The following is a 15,429-nucleotide window of genomic DNA, read 5'->3' as shown; positions in this document are numbered from 1 at the left end:
GTAAGGAAAACAAAAGAGGTAAATATCTCTAATATGCAATGACATCACACTAAGATGAACTGATATATGTCTATCTCCCCAAGAAAGATGGTCTAGCCAGTGAGACAGAAATACTTGAAATAGAACAGTCACGTTGCTCACTTTCATCACCGAAACAAGGCTGACCATAATGTTTCACGTCTGTTGGCCCAAACTCTGTCTGCTTTGTATGGTCACTGCCTTGGTGACTCTCTTTTCTTTTTGCATTGTGGCTGAGCAGTGTCACTTCTGATTAACACATGCTTCCCGTAGGTGTGTTAATACATTCAATCAGGTTACTGTCAAGGCTTGCCGCCCAGGGAACCATTCTGTCTCCTGAAGGTGACTTTGCAGCTCTCTGCTCTGTACAGATCTTAAAGTTCAATTCTCAGCAGACCATCGTAGTTCCCTCATCTACAGATCCTCCGGAGATGCCTCACTTCAGCCCCCACATACAGGCAACATCAGAAAAAGATACCCAACGTATTGGTAAGCAGCGAGTTTTGCTGAAGCAGAAAACTTGTACAGGAAAACTGAAATTGGAGACTTGGGTTGGACCACGGAGCACCAAAAGCTAAAGTCATCGCTATCAAAACTCACCTCTGAAGCCTACTATGGTGCTGGATACCAAGTGTATCAAAGCCAAGGAAAAGTATGTGTCTATCTGTCTACCTAGGTGCACACACATGCACAGAATACCTGCCCTGCGTGGAGCTTTTATTTCAGAGTGGACACTACCACATCATCTGCAGAATCATAAATTCGTTTATTCACTTTTAAACTCACTGTTGTCATTCACTCAATCCGCACTTATTCATTGGGTGCTTTCTACGGGTAAGGAAATCTCAGAAAGCCATCTTCTGATATAACGGCGGCTCTCGCTCTCCTCCCCCCAGCCTTAACACAGAAGAACAGACTCAGAAGACGAGGACATACATGCTCTGTAACCTGACCAAACTCAGCCCGTCCACCCCCAAAGAGGCACTGAACTGGGAAAGAGTATGTAAGATAAGACCACACCTCACTTCTGCTCCAAATCCAAAGCCTGGTTAGGGTTGGAGAAAGTGGAAGAGATAAGTCTGACTCTGATCTGGGATCTGAATTTTAAACTTGACTGCACTATGGCTTTCAAATACCAAAGGTGCCCATAAAATTCAAGACTTGGTCAAGGTGCCAAAGGGCAAAAAAAAGAACATAGTTGGAAGGAGACGCTGTAAAATAGGAAACTTAAATCTAGTCTGTAAACGTTTAGAGGATTCTTTCTTGGCCCAATTCTCCCCAGCCCAGGGCCCTCACTATCTGTGGTTTCTCCTCCACCAGCTCTGACATGGACCCTGCAAAGGCCTCCTGCTAGGCCCATCTCCTCCTACTCTTGTCCCAATCCCGGCCGCTTGCACAGCCAGTCTGTTTTGAAAACCCTTGTGATCAAGTTCACCCCCTGCTTAAAACCTTCCATCATGTTCCCATTGATCTTAACAAATGGCAGACCACAAGAGCAGAGTTTATGATTAAAGGGACATACCTGGGAATCCGATGTGCTGGGTTTAATCCTGGCTTTAATCCTAGCTTTGGGCCAGTCAATTGCCTCAGTTTCCTCAGTAAAATGGGGATAGTGATGGAAGCATCCGCTCACGGCACAGTCACGAGGATCTAATGCACAGGTAAGTGTGAAGCTCGTACAACAGTGCCTGGCTCACAGCAATCCCTGTATAGGGTCCCATGTTGTCATTATCTTAGGGAGCTGGAGATCTGGAGCTTAGTTAACGGGGAGTGGAGAGGTAGGTTCATGCCTGTATCCTCACTACCTGGCATGGAGCCTGGCACGTAGGAAGTGTTCAATAAATATTATTGGGTGGATGGAGGAGATAAAGTCCTCCTCCTAAACAAAGGCTTCTGGCTCGAGGCCTCGAGTACGGCTTGCACAGGACCCTGACGCCATCTGTACATCTCCCCTTCCCCAGCTCTAAAGGCCTGTGCAAGGGGCTGCGGTAACTTAGCAACCAGAGCTTCCAGAGACGAAACTGCAGACAATGAAATCAGGCGCCTGGTCCCGCCCGGGCTGGGGAGCAGAGCATGTGCGAACGGGAGCCTGTGCCAGACCCCATCAGGCCTGGACACCAAGGTCATGAGCAGGCCTGGCCCAAATTTACCTCGGGCTTCCTAGAAGGAGTATCTGTAATAGGTGAGATTGCTCTTTCTCCATGGGTGGGGAAGTAAGACAGGCTCAGGAAGGTGAACGGACAGGAAGCTCTTTGGGACATTCGGAGGCCGGGGGAACAGCGAGAGAACCGGGGACCTTGGGTACCCCAGGCTCAAGAGTGAAGGCCGGGAGATTTGCAGAAGGGTCCAAACAATCCATAGACCAGCCACCATGTGAGGTCCCAGGCTGGTGGTCACGGTGGTCAGAAGAGACCCCAGGATCCTTCACAAGCCACACTTAAACAGACAAGATGACCTCGCATGCTCTGGCAGGGGAGGCAAGGCCAAGCACATGAAGACAATGGGCTGGAATATGCAAAATAGGATGCTGCCCGCAGAAGGTGTGTCCCTGGGCTGGCAGGGAGGGGACAGGATTCTGGTAACCAGCCCAGAGTGTGTTCCCACTTGGCTGCAGGCTTCAATCTTCCCGTCGTAAAGTAAGGAGATGGACTAGAGGAGCCCCACGGTCCCTCCAAAGCTGTTGGCCACAACTCCGTGCCAATTCCCACCCCGCCCTCCAAAAAGCATTTACTCATTTGTATTCCGTAAAAACAAGAAAAACAAGCAAAAAAGATCCCAAGTTCTGTCTCCGAGCACTCCACTGTCCTCTGGCCAAATACATTTTGCAGGGAACTTGTTTGCAAGATATAAGCCTTGGCATATCCTGCTCCATCATCCTAACCCCCCTCCTCCCCCTTCCCAGCCTGTGGGGCCCCTACGTTCTGCTCAGCAGAGTCCGAGGGGTGTTTCAAGTCACCCAGAGTGGGGACATGAAGTGGGTAGATCTGGGAGGGGTCAAGATGCCTGGGATCTAAGGACACCAGACAGGCCCTTCGCACCAAGCACCCGAAGCCACAGTGTGTGAGAGGTGGGGGGTCAGGGAAGGTCCAGGGGGACAATCAGACCTGAGACTCTGGCAGGGTCTTCACCAATTGTGACAGGCAGGAGCCGGGAGCTGGGCCGATGCTAAGTGAAAGGGAGTAGTTCGGGTGTGACCCTCGAGCCCGGCCAACCGTTAGTGCAAGCAGAGGAGGGGCCCCTGGAGCAGCGGCAAGAAGTGGCAAGCCTGGGCGGAGCGAGGGGTGACTTGGGGAGCACAATTTAGCTAGGCTACAGCAGCAGGGCCCAGCAGGCCGAGAAACCGGAGCTGGGAAGGGACCTTATGAGGGAAATGCCTGCCAAAAGGTGGTCACCTGTAATGAGGCAATAAACGGGGTAATTACCCGGTAATTACTGGCCCTCCAAGTGTCTGGGAAACTGCGGGTGAGAGCTTGGCCAACTCAAGGCCTCACGTCTCCCTGGAGCTGGAAGCCCAGCTGAAAATTAGACAGTGTGGAGGGGCTAGGGTGAGGCTGCTTTGTGAACGTGCACTTCATCTTTTCTTTCCTCTGGCCTTTCCTGCTCCTCTGGCACAAGTTCAAGGCTGTCGGCAAGGGTCTGAGGCCTGGCTTGGTGCTGGGAAATGTGCTGCTGCAGAGATCCACCCCCACCCTCCCCCACCCCAGCATCTATGACGACCAGAGCCAACCACACCCCACCTGCTTCACCCACAGACCTAACTGCCCACAAGAAGTCCGGGACAGACACTGAACAGAGGTCAACTCCATTGTGTTACTGCAGGCTAGCAACCTGGGGTCAAAATGCAGCTTCTTTGCACAGTCTCCTCCTTTGAGCCCTGGGTCCTAACCCTATAGCTCTTTTCTTCCCATTGGCCAAGTTGGACTAGTTAACCTGTAAAGTATGGGCATGATTAAACATGCCAGTTGTCTAGAACTATTAGAGCCAACGAGCAAAATGGGTTCATTAGCTCTGGCTGAGGACACGTAGAGGTTCGGGGAGGATGTGGAAATGAACACAATCGTTTTTTTGGTGACTTTTTATAGATCGCATGTCACTTTGTTAGTTTAGGAGCATTAAAAATGTATAACAGAGCTTGTTCTATTCATAAAATGATCCTCTTTGGCATATTAAAATTTAAAGTATAGTTTATTCAGGCAGTAATTACACTTTTGCTAATTGAATTTACCTTTAAATATTTCAAAGTTTTGTAATAAATTGAGCTGCAAGATACCGAGCCTCAAGGTGTTTGTATTCAATGGTGTTTGAGAAATAGGCAAAACCTTGAGAAGAGGAGAAATCACCAGCATGGATATCAGATGGGAAAAGTTTTTGTTTTCTGGCATTTTCTAGTACCTATAAAGACAGGAGCCTAAGTAATAAGTGACATGGTCCTTCATGTTAGAAACCTCCTTCACGTACATTAATTTGATTTTCACAACAGAAGTAGAAAGAGGCGTTTGCATTTAAAAATAAGGGAAAGGGCACTCAGGGAAGCTGAGCAACCTGTCCAAGGTCACACAGGAATAGCAGAGCTCAGGCTTGTCTTGGGAGCCCAAATCCCATGCACGCTCACTGTCAGAAAAATTCTTGACCAAATGCCCATCAAGGGACAAATGGATTGATAAAACAGGAAATATACAAACAATGGAGTTTCATTCAGCCTTAAAAAGGAATCAAACTCTAATACCTGCTACAACATGGATGAAACTTAAGAACAGTATGCTAAGTGAAATAAGCCAAATAAATAACAAAAAATTAAACATTGCAAGATTGCATTTATGCAAGGTACGTGCTTAGATCAGGCAAATGGAATGGGAGCTGCCAGGGCAGGGGGTGGGGTGGGTGGGTGGGGTCGATGGGGAGTTTTTATTTGATGGGGACAGAGCTTCAGTTTGGGATGATGAAAAAGGCAGGCACAACACCGAATTACTGCCAGTGAATCTACATTTAAAAAATGGTTAAAATGGTAACCAAGAAAAGAAAAGATTCCTTGACTGTAATTTTTGCTTCCAAGGAATCCGTTTTATTTATTCAGTCACGCCTTTCAGCACTTCCTGCTTCTTCCACACCCTCCATTTCTTTTTCGCACACGGAGAACCAAAGCTTCGCCCTGGCTACCGCAAGATTCTGTTATGAACCACCCTAAACCAATTTGATACCTTCTGTAGATAGTTGAGGGCCATGCTCTCATTCCCAGGGGGTATGTTACAATAAACAACTTTCAGGCCGGACTCTCTCTCGTGCATACAAATATTTATTAGTAAGCTGGCCTCAAGCAAATAGTCTTCCACAATAAACAAAGAAGTTCCAGCCTCTGACCTTTGGGGCCACCTGACAGCACACTGCTGGAAGATGAGGCAATTTTCTAGTGGGGGGGGGGGGGTGGTTAGGCATCGGGCTTTGAAATGCGGATTAGTGGCTATAAATAGAACTGGTTTAAAATCTTAGGGTGCTATTCCAAAGAGCATATGCTACTCCTGGACTTGGTAAATTTATATACCTTTCCCATATTGGGCAGGGTGTGTTCTGGTAGAACATTCTGGCCAATGTTCCTACATACTTCAAACTCTACTTGTTTCAAAGAAAGCCATTTCTAACATCCGTTATGCTAATTAGCAAAGCCTTTGGTGTTGATAAGAGAAAAAGAGCTGAAAATCTTGCTGTAGCTGCCCAGAGAGTATGGCTTGTGCTTCAGTCTTTCAAATGTTAACTATCCAACCCTGAAATATGTATTCCAGATGAAGATTCTTCACATGGTGATTAATCGCCCCCTAGAATTTTGATCCAAAGGAGATCTCTCTGTTAGGGTTGGCAGATAAAACACATATAGCACTTGGGACATACTTACACTAGGAAATATTTGGTATTTGTCTGAAATTCACATTTAACTCTACGTTCTGCATTTTTATTTGCTAGAGTTAGCAACTCTGCTCCCACTCTATACTGTACTCGAGTATTTTGAAATAAAGTACAGAAATATAACCTACACCTTGTGCAAGAAAAAGACATTTTAATGTTTCCCTGCTTTGTGAATATTCCCAGGCCTGACTTCACACGCTGCAGGAAGCTGCCTGGTCTGAGCAGAGGCATACCCACCAGCTACTTGTCTTAAAAATCCATGGAAATGAAGGGGTGTTCCTGGTCTCTCTGTGGTCCCTCACTCTCAGTCCTTTGACACCTGGGAACATAACAGCTGACATTGAGATCAGAATTCAGCAAGACCCACAAGCAAAGAAGTCCTGAATCTCTTTTCTGTATGTGTGCGAAACGGTATTGCCCCCGGATGCAGGAAAAGTGTCTTATACTCTTACATGTGATACTGCACTGCTCCTTCTTGGTGGACAGGAATTACAATGATCTGATATTCTAGGTGGTTTCACATTAAAATCTCTTCCTTGCATAGAGGGATTTAGAATTCACCGGTAGAGGGTGGGTAGGGAGAGGAATAATAAAGACAGGATAATAGCACCTTAGCTGAATGATTTTAATCATTCTAAAATAAAATGAATGTAATTTTTGCCCCTAAACTGAGTTTTATTTTTCCGAGTTTTCCTAATTTTAATTTTTATTACGGGGCGGGGGGCGGGGAGAGGATGCTCAGGGCAAAAATTGAAACATTCAAGAATCTGAGGAAGGCAAAAGACAGGAGGGAGACCTGTTCTTGCTTAAATCAGTCCTTCCAAATGCCCCAGAAAAGGGGAATGGTTTAAAAAAAAAAAAAAAAAAAAAAAAAAAAGGCAGTGCCCCTGGATGTGGTACCTCAAGAGCTTCTGGGAAAGGTCACTGAGCAGGTCAGACCCTCCTCAGGGTGCTCTGGGAGGCCAGGCTCCCACCACCCCAGTCCCAGCAGCTGCAGCTTAATAAAAGGTATGATTGCCATGGCAACCTCAGTAACACTTTCAAATGGATGGCCAATTATTATTCACTCATTTACTGTTTATTGTAGCGATGCCAATCACAATGAACTCCAGGAGTGTATTAATGGAGATGTGATCTGAGCCTGGGGCCCCCGAGGGGAATGGCATTGTAATGCCTCATTCATTAGCATAGTGTGTTCAAGGTGGGTGGGCTCGCAGCCACTCCCTCCCGGCGCAGCCCCTGCACGTGCTCTGCACCCTCACAGGCCCAGAGGCCTGGAGGCAAGCAAGAGGTCACTCACTGCAGGACTCACTCCCCTGTAGGAAGGCCCCAGCACACACTGGCATCCTAAGACAGACAGGTGGACGCGAAGCTTGCTCAGCCCCAGCAGGTATTTTCAGCAGGAGCTTTATTATTTTCACCTTCTCTTTGGACCCTTTCCCCATTTCAAATTCTATAAGCAAAAACGCTGCATTGTTAAATCCTGGCCAAGACCTGAGGTGGGGTGGGGGCGGGGGTGGGGGGTGGGGGGGAAGCAGACCAGACTGTTTCCCTATCCTGATGACTTTGAAATGGAGGTTTCAGGACACTGGGAGGGGAAGGTGTAGGTAGGTCTCTTCCTCTTATGAAGACTGTCCACCCACCCCAGGGCCTGCTCCCAAGTGGAGGTCACAGGAAGACAGGTTGGACGGATTATGCCAGGCATTCCCGGAAAAGGAAGAAAGAGGGCTAGCTGGGCACAGGGGAAGCAGAAGGATCTCTTAGATTTGTCAGGAGGGAGGGTCTCCGAGGGAATGGCGTATTGTGTATGCACAGAGCCCCAGCAAATACCCTTCCTATTCTCCAATCCGTTACAAGAGAAACAGAACCACCCCGCCTCCAGGTTCATGTAGGTCTGGTCATGGGGAGGTCAATGGGACCGGCAGGAACAGAAAACCAGTGCCTGCTCTGTGTATGACCCTGGCCCAAGGGAAAGGGTCTGCAAGAGTCTCTGCCAACCTGGTGGGAGGGGACCCTAAGGTCAGATTTCACTTAATTTAAAAAGTAAATAGAGTAGTAAGCCATTCCTTGCACGCTAGAGTACAGGGTAAAATCCAGACTCGCTACACTGGCTGGCAGCTTGTTACCAGGGAGACACCTACCCCGAAGCAGCCTGTTCTCCAGGGGGGCAGCTCATTCTTGCCCTGCCCGCTCATTTCTGGGGTCCTGAGGCTTGGAGCCCCACCCTCATTCCTGCAGCACCTCCCACTCACTTTGCCAGTCGGGACCGCAGACAGACGGGGGTGGGAAGGTGTAAAATGACTCACTTGCTTTTGCTTGTCTCTGCCTCTGCCCATGCTCAGGATGTGGGGGCAGTGCGAAAGAAAAAAGAAATATCCTGACACTCGTTAAAACGAGGAGGAAGACTTTATTCAGGACTACCAGGATTGTGGAGAGAGACTCAAGTCCAAATCCAGCAGGGACAAGTAGGGATTTATAGCCAAGGAGCAGAGGGCGTCAGCAGTGGGTAGAAAATTTCCAAGAGGAGACATCAAGGGTAGGGGGTTGGTTCTTGCTGAAGGCAGGCCACAGGAGCATATATCAAGGGGTGGGAGGGGGGCACTCTCTGAACTGGTGTCTCAGGATCCTGGCTACAAGTGGACTCTGCAAAGGTGAGCACAGAAGCCCAAGGTCACAGCCAAGGAGAGAAGACTGTTCAAAGGAACCTGACCAAAGTTTGGGTGGTGGGGGAAGGGGCGGGGGGGGGGGGGGAGTCTTCATCCACAACCACTTGAAGGGAAGTGGGGACAGGGCAGAAGGACAGGAAAAGTTGGATGGACAGGGAAGGGTGAATCTTTGCTTTTGGACAAAGTCAGGCAGCACTAGCTGGGCAGAGGGTGGCTACAAAGCAAAGCTCCAGAGGCTGGGTGAGCCCAGCAGGGAGCTGTCTCCTATGCTGGGGTTTAGGCTAATGTCAGGGCTCCTAGCAGCCATCCTAAGGCATTTCAGGTATCCAAGAGATTGAGGAAAGGCCTGGGGCAGAACAGAGAGGGATGCAAATCCTACCTCCACTAGTTTGTTCTCTGGTGACCTCAAATATGCTCCTTGCAAGCTCATTTTCCTCTTCAAGGGGGTGGGGGTGATGTGACCACCCTCGGGATCGATGAGAGTTCCTTGTGATGGTGTTTACAAAGGCCCAAGTGCTCAATGAAGGTGAGCTCCCCATCCTCCCCCCAGTCCCCGAGGGCCAGAGGAGTGAAAGGCTCTTTCTTCCAGTCTGCAGGAAGAACTTGAAGGATTTTGTCCCTTGTCATTTACACCCCACCCTTGGGATGGTGCTTAGTTCTCTTTGTGCACATGGTCAGCGTTCATCCCTCTGGATGATTCCCACCTCATCCCACCCACAGGAATTCCCAGGGAGCCAGTGTACATGCTCCAGCTGCTTCTTTCCATGGTGCTGAGGTGTGGAGAGGGCTGGGGAGTGGCAGGGTGACAGAGACCTGCCACAATCACAGAGTAAGGGGGCCGTGGTGCCAAGACCAGCGACGTGACTCCTGACTCTCAGTCAAATGTTTCTGAAAGGAGGAGACCCAGGGGAGGTCTTGAGGGGGCATGCATGGGCATGGATCTAAGAACAGTGCCCAGAAAGCAGACCCAGGTGGGGAGCGAATAGGGGGATAGCTCTGACAGTTTGACTAACTCAGCTCAAGAACGTCTGGAACACTTTTTGTGCCATAGACCGATTGCATGAGACACTGGAAACACAGGAGTAAATCAGACTCAGCCAGGAATGCCAAAGAACAAATAACAATACCCTATCATACAGGGGATACGGTAGAATCAGAGACCTGTGGAAACACGGAAGAGAACTACTGATTCTGCCTGGAGGGTCAGGTGAGACCTCCCAGAGGAACAGAGTGTTCATTTTGCTGTTCAGAAAAAGGACTAAGACCTACATCTGCAAAGCACAGGGCAGGGCGGTGGGGGGAGTGGGGGGAGGCGGTAAAAACATGTGGCTACTTAGAAAGCTGAGGTTCTAACTACAGACTGAGGTGAGCACCAGCAGACAGAGTAGGAGAGATCTGGGAGACAAGCATGAGTGAGGCAAGAGGTATGGAGATGCCAATAGTCCTACCAAGAGACAAGGCCAGTATGGATTTGAATTCTGGCTCCCTCACTCACCAGCTATGGGATGCCAGGCAGTCCTTTTAGCCTGACTGGTCCCCAGGAACCCTGCTTATAAAATGGGGGTACTAGATAATACCTCCTTTGTAGTTGTGAGAATGGGTAGGCTATGAAGAGACACCCAATATGGTGGTCCTGGCTTATGTGGTAGGCAGTCAACCCACGTAGGTTCACCTTCAGGCAAAGTCACAGTAGGGATGTGTTTGAAGTGAAAGATACACAAGTGTCTACTGCATAGTAGGCACTCACATAGCTGCAGAGATAATAAATTGAATCTAGGAAACGGGTGACACAGGAGTCAAAGAAGATCCAAAGGTTCTAGGATCATCTTGTCGATGGACACTGAAGGTAGACAGGTGGGAGTTGATGTGGCTGACTTAGGAGCGCTCCCATCTGCTCTCCTAACTTCCAGTTCTTCCCACATGCTGATGGTGGCCTTGTCCCGGTGCCGAATGCTGGAAGGGGGCTGGTCCTGTCTGTGGTTCATTCCCTACACATTTTGAAAAGCCAAGATTAAAGCATATGTACATAGGCACAGTCCTTCAGTTTTCCAGGGGTGGGCAACCATTCTGATCTCTGGGGAGAGCAATAGAAGACAGTCATGTTAAGAACAGATCATTGGATGCCTGGGTCAAATTTATCACCTAGCTTCCAGGTGCTCATCTCAGGGCCTCATTCCCTGAATCCTCACAATAAACTTGTGAGTTTGGTACTACTACCATCATCCACACTTCACTCAAGAGCAAAGTAGGTCCCAGAGAAGCTAAGGGACTTGTGCAAGATCCTATAGCTCGTTAGTAGGGAAGGGAGATTCTAACCAGATTACCTCAGTTTGAAGCCCTTGATTTTTCCACTCCCCTTCCTAACATGCCAGAGACTGAAAAGAAAGAGAAACGTGTCTCAGTCTGTTCCAGCTACTATAGAAAAGAGTACCACAGAATGGGTGGCTTGTAAGCAAGAGAAATTGGTTTCTTACAGTTCTGGAAACTGGGCCATGAAAGGTCAAGATGCCAGCAGATTTGGGGGCTTGTGAAGGTCTGCTTCCTGGCTCATTGACTTTTAGTGTATCCTCACACAGTGGAGGGGGCAAGGGAGCTTTCTAGGGCGCCTCTTAGAAGGGTACTTATCTCATCCAAGATGGCTCCACCCTCATGACTTAATTACTTCCCAAAGACCCTACCTTCTAATAGCTTTATCTTAAGGATTTAGATTCAATATAGAAGTCTTATGGGGACACAAACATTTAAGACACAGCAGATGGGAACGCAGGCACCAAAAGAATATCAGAGTATGACAGACTGAAGAGTAGATATAGGGGTGGAACATTTATGGTGGGTCCCATCCTCCAGCCTCAAAGGGGACAGCATCTCCCGGCCAACTCACCTTCCCCTTGAACGGTAGCTGCTGGATGAATCCTGCACTTTCTGCCTAGGTCACTCTTGACCCTGTCCTCTGAGCTCACCCCCCCAGCCAACCACCCTATTTATCCTAGTGCCCATAGGAGGCTGGCCCTCTTCAGAGAGGCTCCCACTCTCCAAGGACTCACAGTCCTAAGGAGATTGGGCCCACACGGCAGGAACTAATTCCCAAAGAAAAATAGGCTGGACTGGCCAACCCAGACAACCTAATGCAGGCCTCCCAACACCTGAATGATCTCTCAGGGCCACTGAGACTCAGATCCAGAGATACCCATTTACAGAGACCCCTCTTCTGTGAGGCCCTCCTGGCTGCATCATCTGGAATAATTGTTGTTGTGGGATAACCACATACTGGACATTCTACAGAACATGTTATGTATATTTCCTCATTTAATACCCCCAGCAACCCAACGAGTAGATTCTACTGATCCCAGATCAGAGATAGAGGAACTGAGGTACAGAGGGTTTAAGTCATCTGTCCCAATGCCCACAGCTAATAAGATACAAGACAGGGTACAGATGAACAGCCAGATGCAGAAGTACACAGGGTAAGGTGTGGAAGGGTCCCAAGTCCAAGACTTATGTCCCCACAGACTTGGGATACACCACCTCCCACCTTGTGGATATGTTCTTCAATTTGGAGCTTTCTGAACTCAACACTTGGGGGGGTTTCACAGAGGCTCCCTACCATAGGCATGATCAATTATTAACTTCATGGCCCCTTTCCTCTCCCCTGAGGTAGGAGTAGAGCTGAAAGTTCTGGCCCTCAAATCATACCTTGGTCTTTCAGAAAGTGGTCTCCATCCAGAAGCTATGTAGGAGCTTCCTGCCTCCAGACATCTCCTTAACATACAAAGACATTTATATGACCAAGGGACATTGCAAAGGATTTACAACCTCCGTGTCAGGAATCAGGGTCAAAGAGCAAATATATGTAGATCACAGAATTTGAAAATTATGAGGAGTGATGAGCTAATAGGGCATAAGGACGTTGGACCAATGCCATTGCAGGAGGGGTAATTGGGTCCCTGGAAGGAGGACCTACTGAAATGGGTCCCTCAAGGCTGCCCACCCTCAAGGTAATCCCGGACAAGGCACTTAACTCCGAAAGCCTTATTTCCTTCATTAGAAGAATGGAAGTGATAATATATTTGGTGTTAAGTCACCGGGTTGCATGCAGACTTAATGGGATAATGCACATGAAACACTTTATCAACTATAAAGTACCACCCAAATAGGAGGCTTTATTATAGATGAACACATGCATGCCCACACTCGTGCATCCACAGGTACCCTTTCAATCATACACACTCTTGCTTTAAAGAGGAATTAGCATAATGATGCAACCCCCTGTGAAATCACATGCTGGGACTTCCCTATGCCCTCGATCCTCCCTCCGCCATTACCCACTTAGACTGAGTGGGTTCAGCAAGATTGAGGAGGGGCTGAAGAGCTTCGAGGAGAAGCAGGTGGAGCTGGAACAGACCGCTCAGCCCACACCTGCCCATTCTGCCTGCCGTTTGCTCTTGTTTGCATTTCTGTAACTCACAGCACCTGGGAACCATAGGCACAGCCCAGCCCCTGGTGGAAAAATGCTTGGCAGAGCAGGGCTAGCCTCGGAGAGGTGGTTCCCACTTGACAGCTTATTTGGGGTACCCACTGTTCACTCATTCGTCTTCCAAGGCAACAGGATTTACTGAGCACCTACTACATCTGTACAGAACTGTACTTCACACTGGGAATCCAAAGATAACCAAGTGAATCCTGCCTTTGAGACACTTACAAAGGCAGCTCCACAAGCAAGGCCAGGGGGTGCATGACAGCGAGCACACTCAGGAGTGATGGGCAGCTTTGTGTGGGAAACAGTAGACTGTCCAAGTACTACCAGACAATTTACGGATCAAGAGGTCAAAGGCAGGGAGCCAATCCCAAGAGGGCTTGATGCTATGCCGATGAACTTTGACTTCCTTCTGTGTGAATCAGAAAGGCACTAAAGGTTATTAGAAAAGGAGGGACATAGACTGGACAAGTTCCCTTTTTTTTTTTTTTTTGGAATTTTCCCCTCTTTTACTGCATTCCTCTTCTAAATTGCCAAGTTATGTAAGTGTGCTAGAACCACTGAAAGAAATTCAAGTTATAGGAAGAAAACCTTCAACATCTCTCCTGCCCCATTTCTATCACAACTCTATATAGGAGCTTCTCAAAGCGTGTTCCCTGGAACAGCAGCATTGGCATTGTCTGGGTGCTTGTTAGAAATGCCATCGGATTGTAGTTAATGCTGTATTGTATGTTTGAACGTTGCCAAGAGACTAGATCTTACAAGTTCTCATCACAAGAAAAAAGTTGCAACGATACCTGGTGATGGATGTTAAGACTGACTGGTTCGTAGTAGGGCACCTGGCTGACTCAGTGGCTTAAGCATCGACTTCAGCTCAAGTCATGACCTCACAGTTCAGGAGTTTGAGCCCTGCGATGGGCTCTCTACTGTCAGCATAGAGCTGCTTCAGATCCTCTATCTCCCCCTTTCTGCCCCTCAGGTCTTCTCATACACACACACACTCTCTCTCAAAAATAAACGTTTAGGGGCGCCTGGGTGGCACAGTCGATTAAGCGTCCGACTTCAGCCAGGTCACGATCTCGCGGTCCGGGAGTTCGAGCCCCGCGTCAGGCTCTGGGCTGATGGCTCAGAGCCTGGAGCCTGTTTCCGATTCTGTGTCTCCCTCTCTCTCTGCCCCTCCCCCGTTCATGCTCTGTCTCCCTCTGTCCCAAAAATAAAATAAACGTTGAAAAAAAAAATTAAAAAAAAAAATAAATAAAGAGGTAACAATAAGAGAACTTTCTTTATAAAAAAAAAAATAAATAAACGTTTAAAAAAAAGACCTACTGTGGTAACCATTTTACACTATTTGTTTAATTATGTTCTGCACCTGAAATTCAGGTCAGAGGTCAATTCTATCTCATTTTTTTTTTAATGGGAAGAAAAAATACAAATTGCTGCAAGCCCTTCAGGTGATTCTGAGGCTTACTAAGACTGAGCAACCCTGCCCCACCAAGGAATTTACTACACCCGTTTCCATGTTCATCAAGCAAATATGAACATGGACACATATGCCACCATCTATACTGTTTTTTTCAAAAGTGCATCGTACCCTTTACTAAGCAAGCTGTTTCTCTCATGGTGCTAGACCTCCTACCTCCTAGCCAACAGATATGCAACTCATTCTCTAAAATGTGTGTAGAATTTTCCAGTGTGTGGACATAGTAAGATTTGCTCAACCATTTACTGTTGACTATTGATGTTATTTATAATTATATCGACACATAAAATAATGCTCCAGTAGTCTTCCCCATTTAAGATCCTGTATGGGTGCTTTCATTTCCACTGGATTGCCCAAAATGGAAACGCAGAATCAAGGGTTATGGCATTTACAATTTGGATATTGCTAGCTCACTTTTCCCTAGAGTTGTAGGGATACACAGTCCCCTCAGCAAAAAAGATGCTTGTTTCATCATGTCCTCACCAGCATTTGATCTTGGGGTTCTTCAGCTCTGCATTTCAGAAAGCTCACGATGGCAATTGCATGGAAAATAGATTTGATCCAACTTGGGAAAGAGCAGAATTGGGGACAGTCTAGTTGGTGAACTCCTGGATTAGCCCAGGTAGGAGATCAAGGATGGAGTTAAGAAAGTGGCCAAGGTGGGGCACCTGGGTGGTTCAGTCGGTTAAGCAGCTGACTGCAGCTCAGGTCACGATCTCACGGTTCGAGGGTTCAAGCCCCGCATCAGGCTCTGTGTTGACAGCTCAGAGCCTGGAGCCTGTTTCAGATTCTGCCCCTCCCCCACTCGTGCTCAGTCTCCCTCTGTCTCAAAAATGAATAAACATTAAAAAAAAATTTTTTTTTTAAAAACAAAGTGGCCAAGGGGATGGAAA

Source organism: Puma concolor, chromosome D1 (assembly GCF_028749965.1).
Source record: "Puma concolor isolate L17-30 chromosome D1, mPumCon1.1.hap2, whole genome shotgun sequence".
Classification (NCBI taxonomy): domain Eukaryota; kingdom Metazoa; phylum Chordata; class Mammalia; order Carnivora; family Felidae; genus Puma; species Puma concolor.
This window is presented reverse-complemented; position numbering follows the sequence as displayed.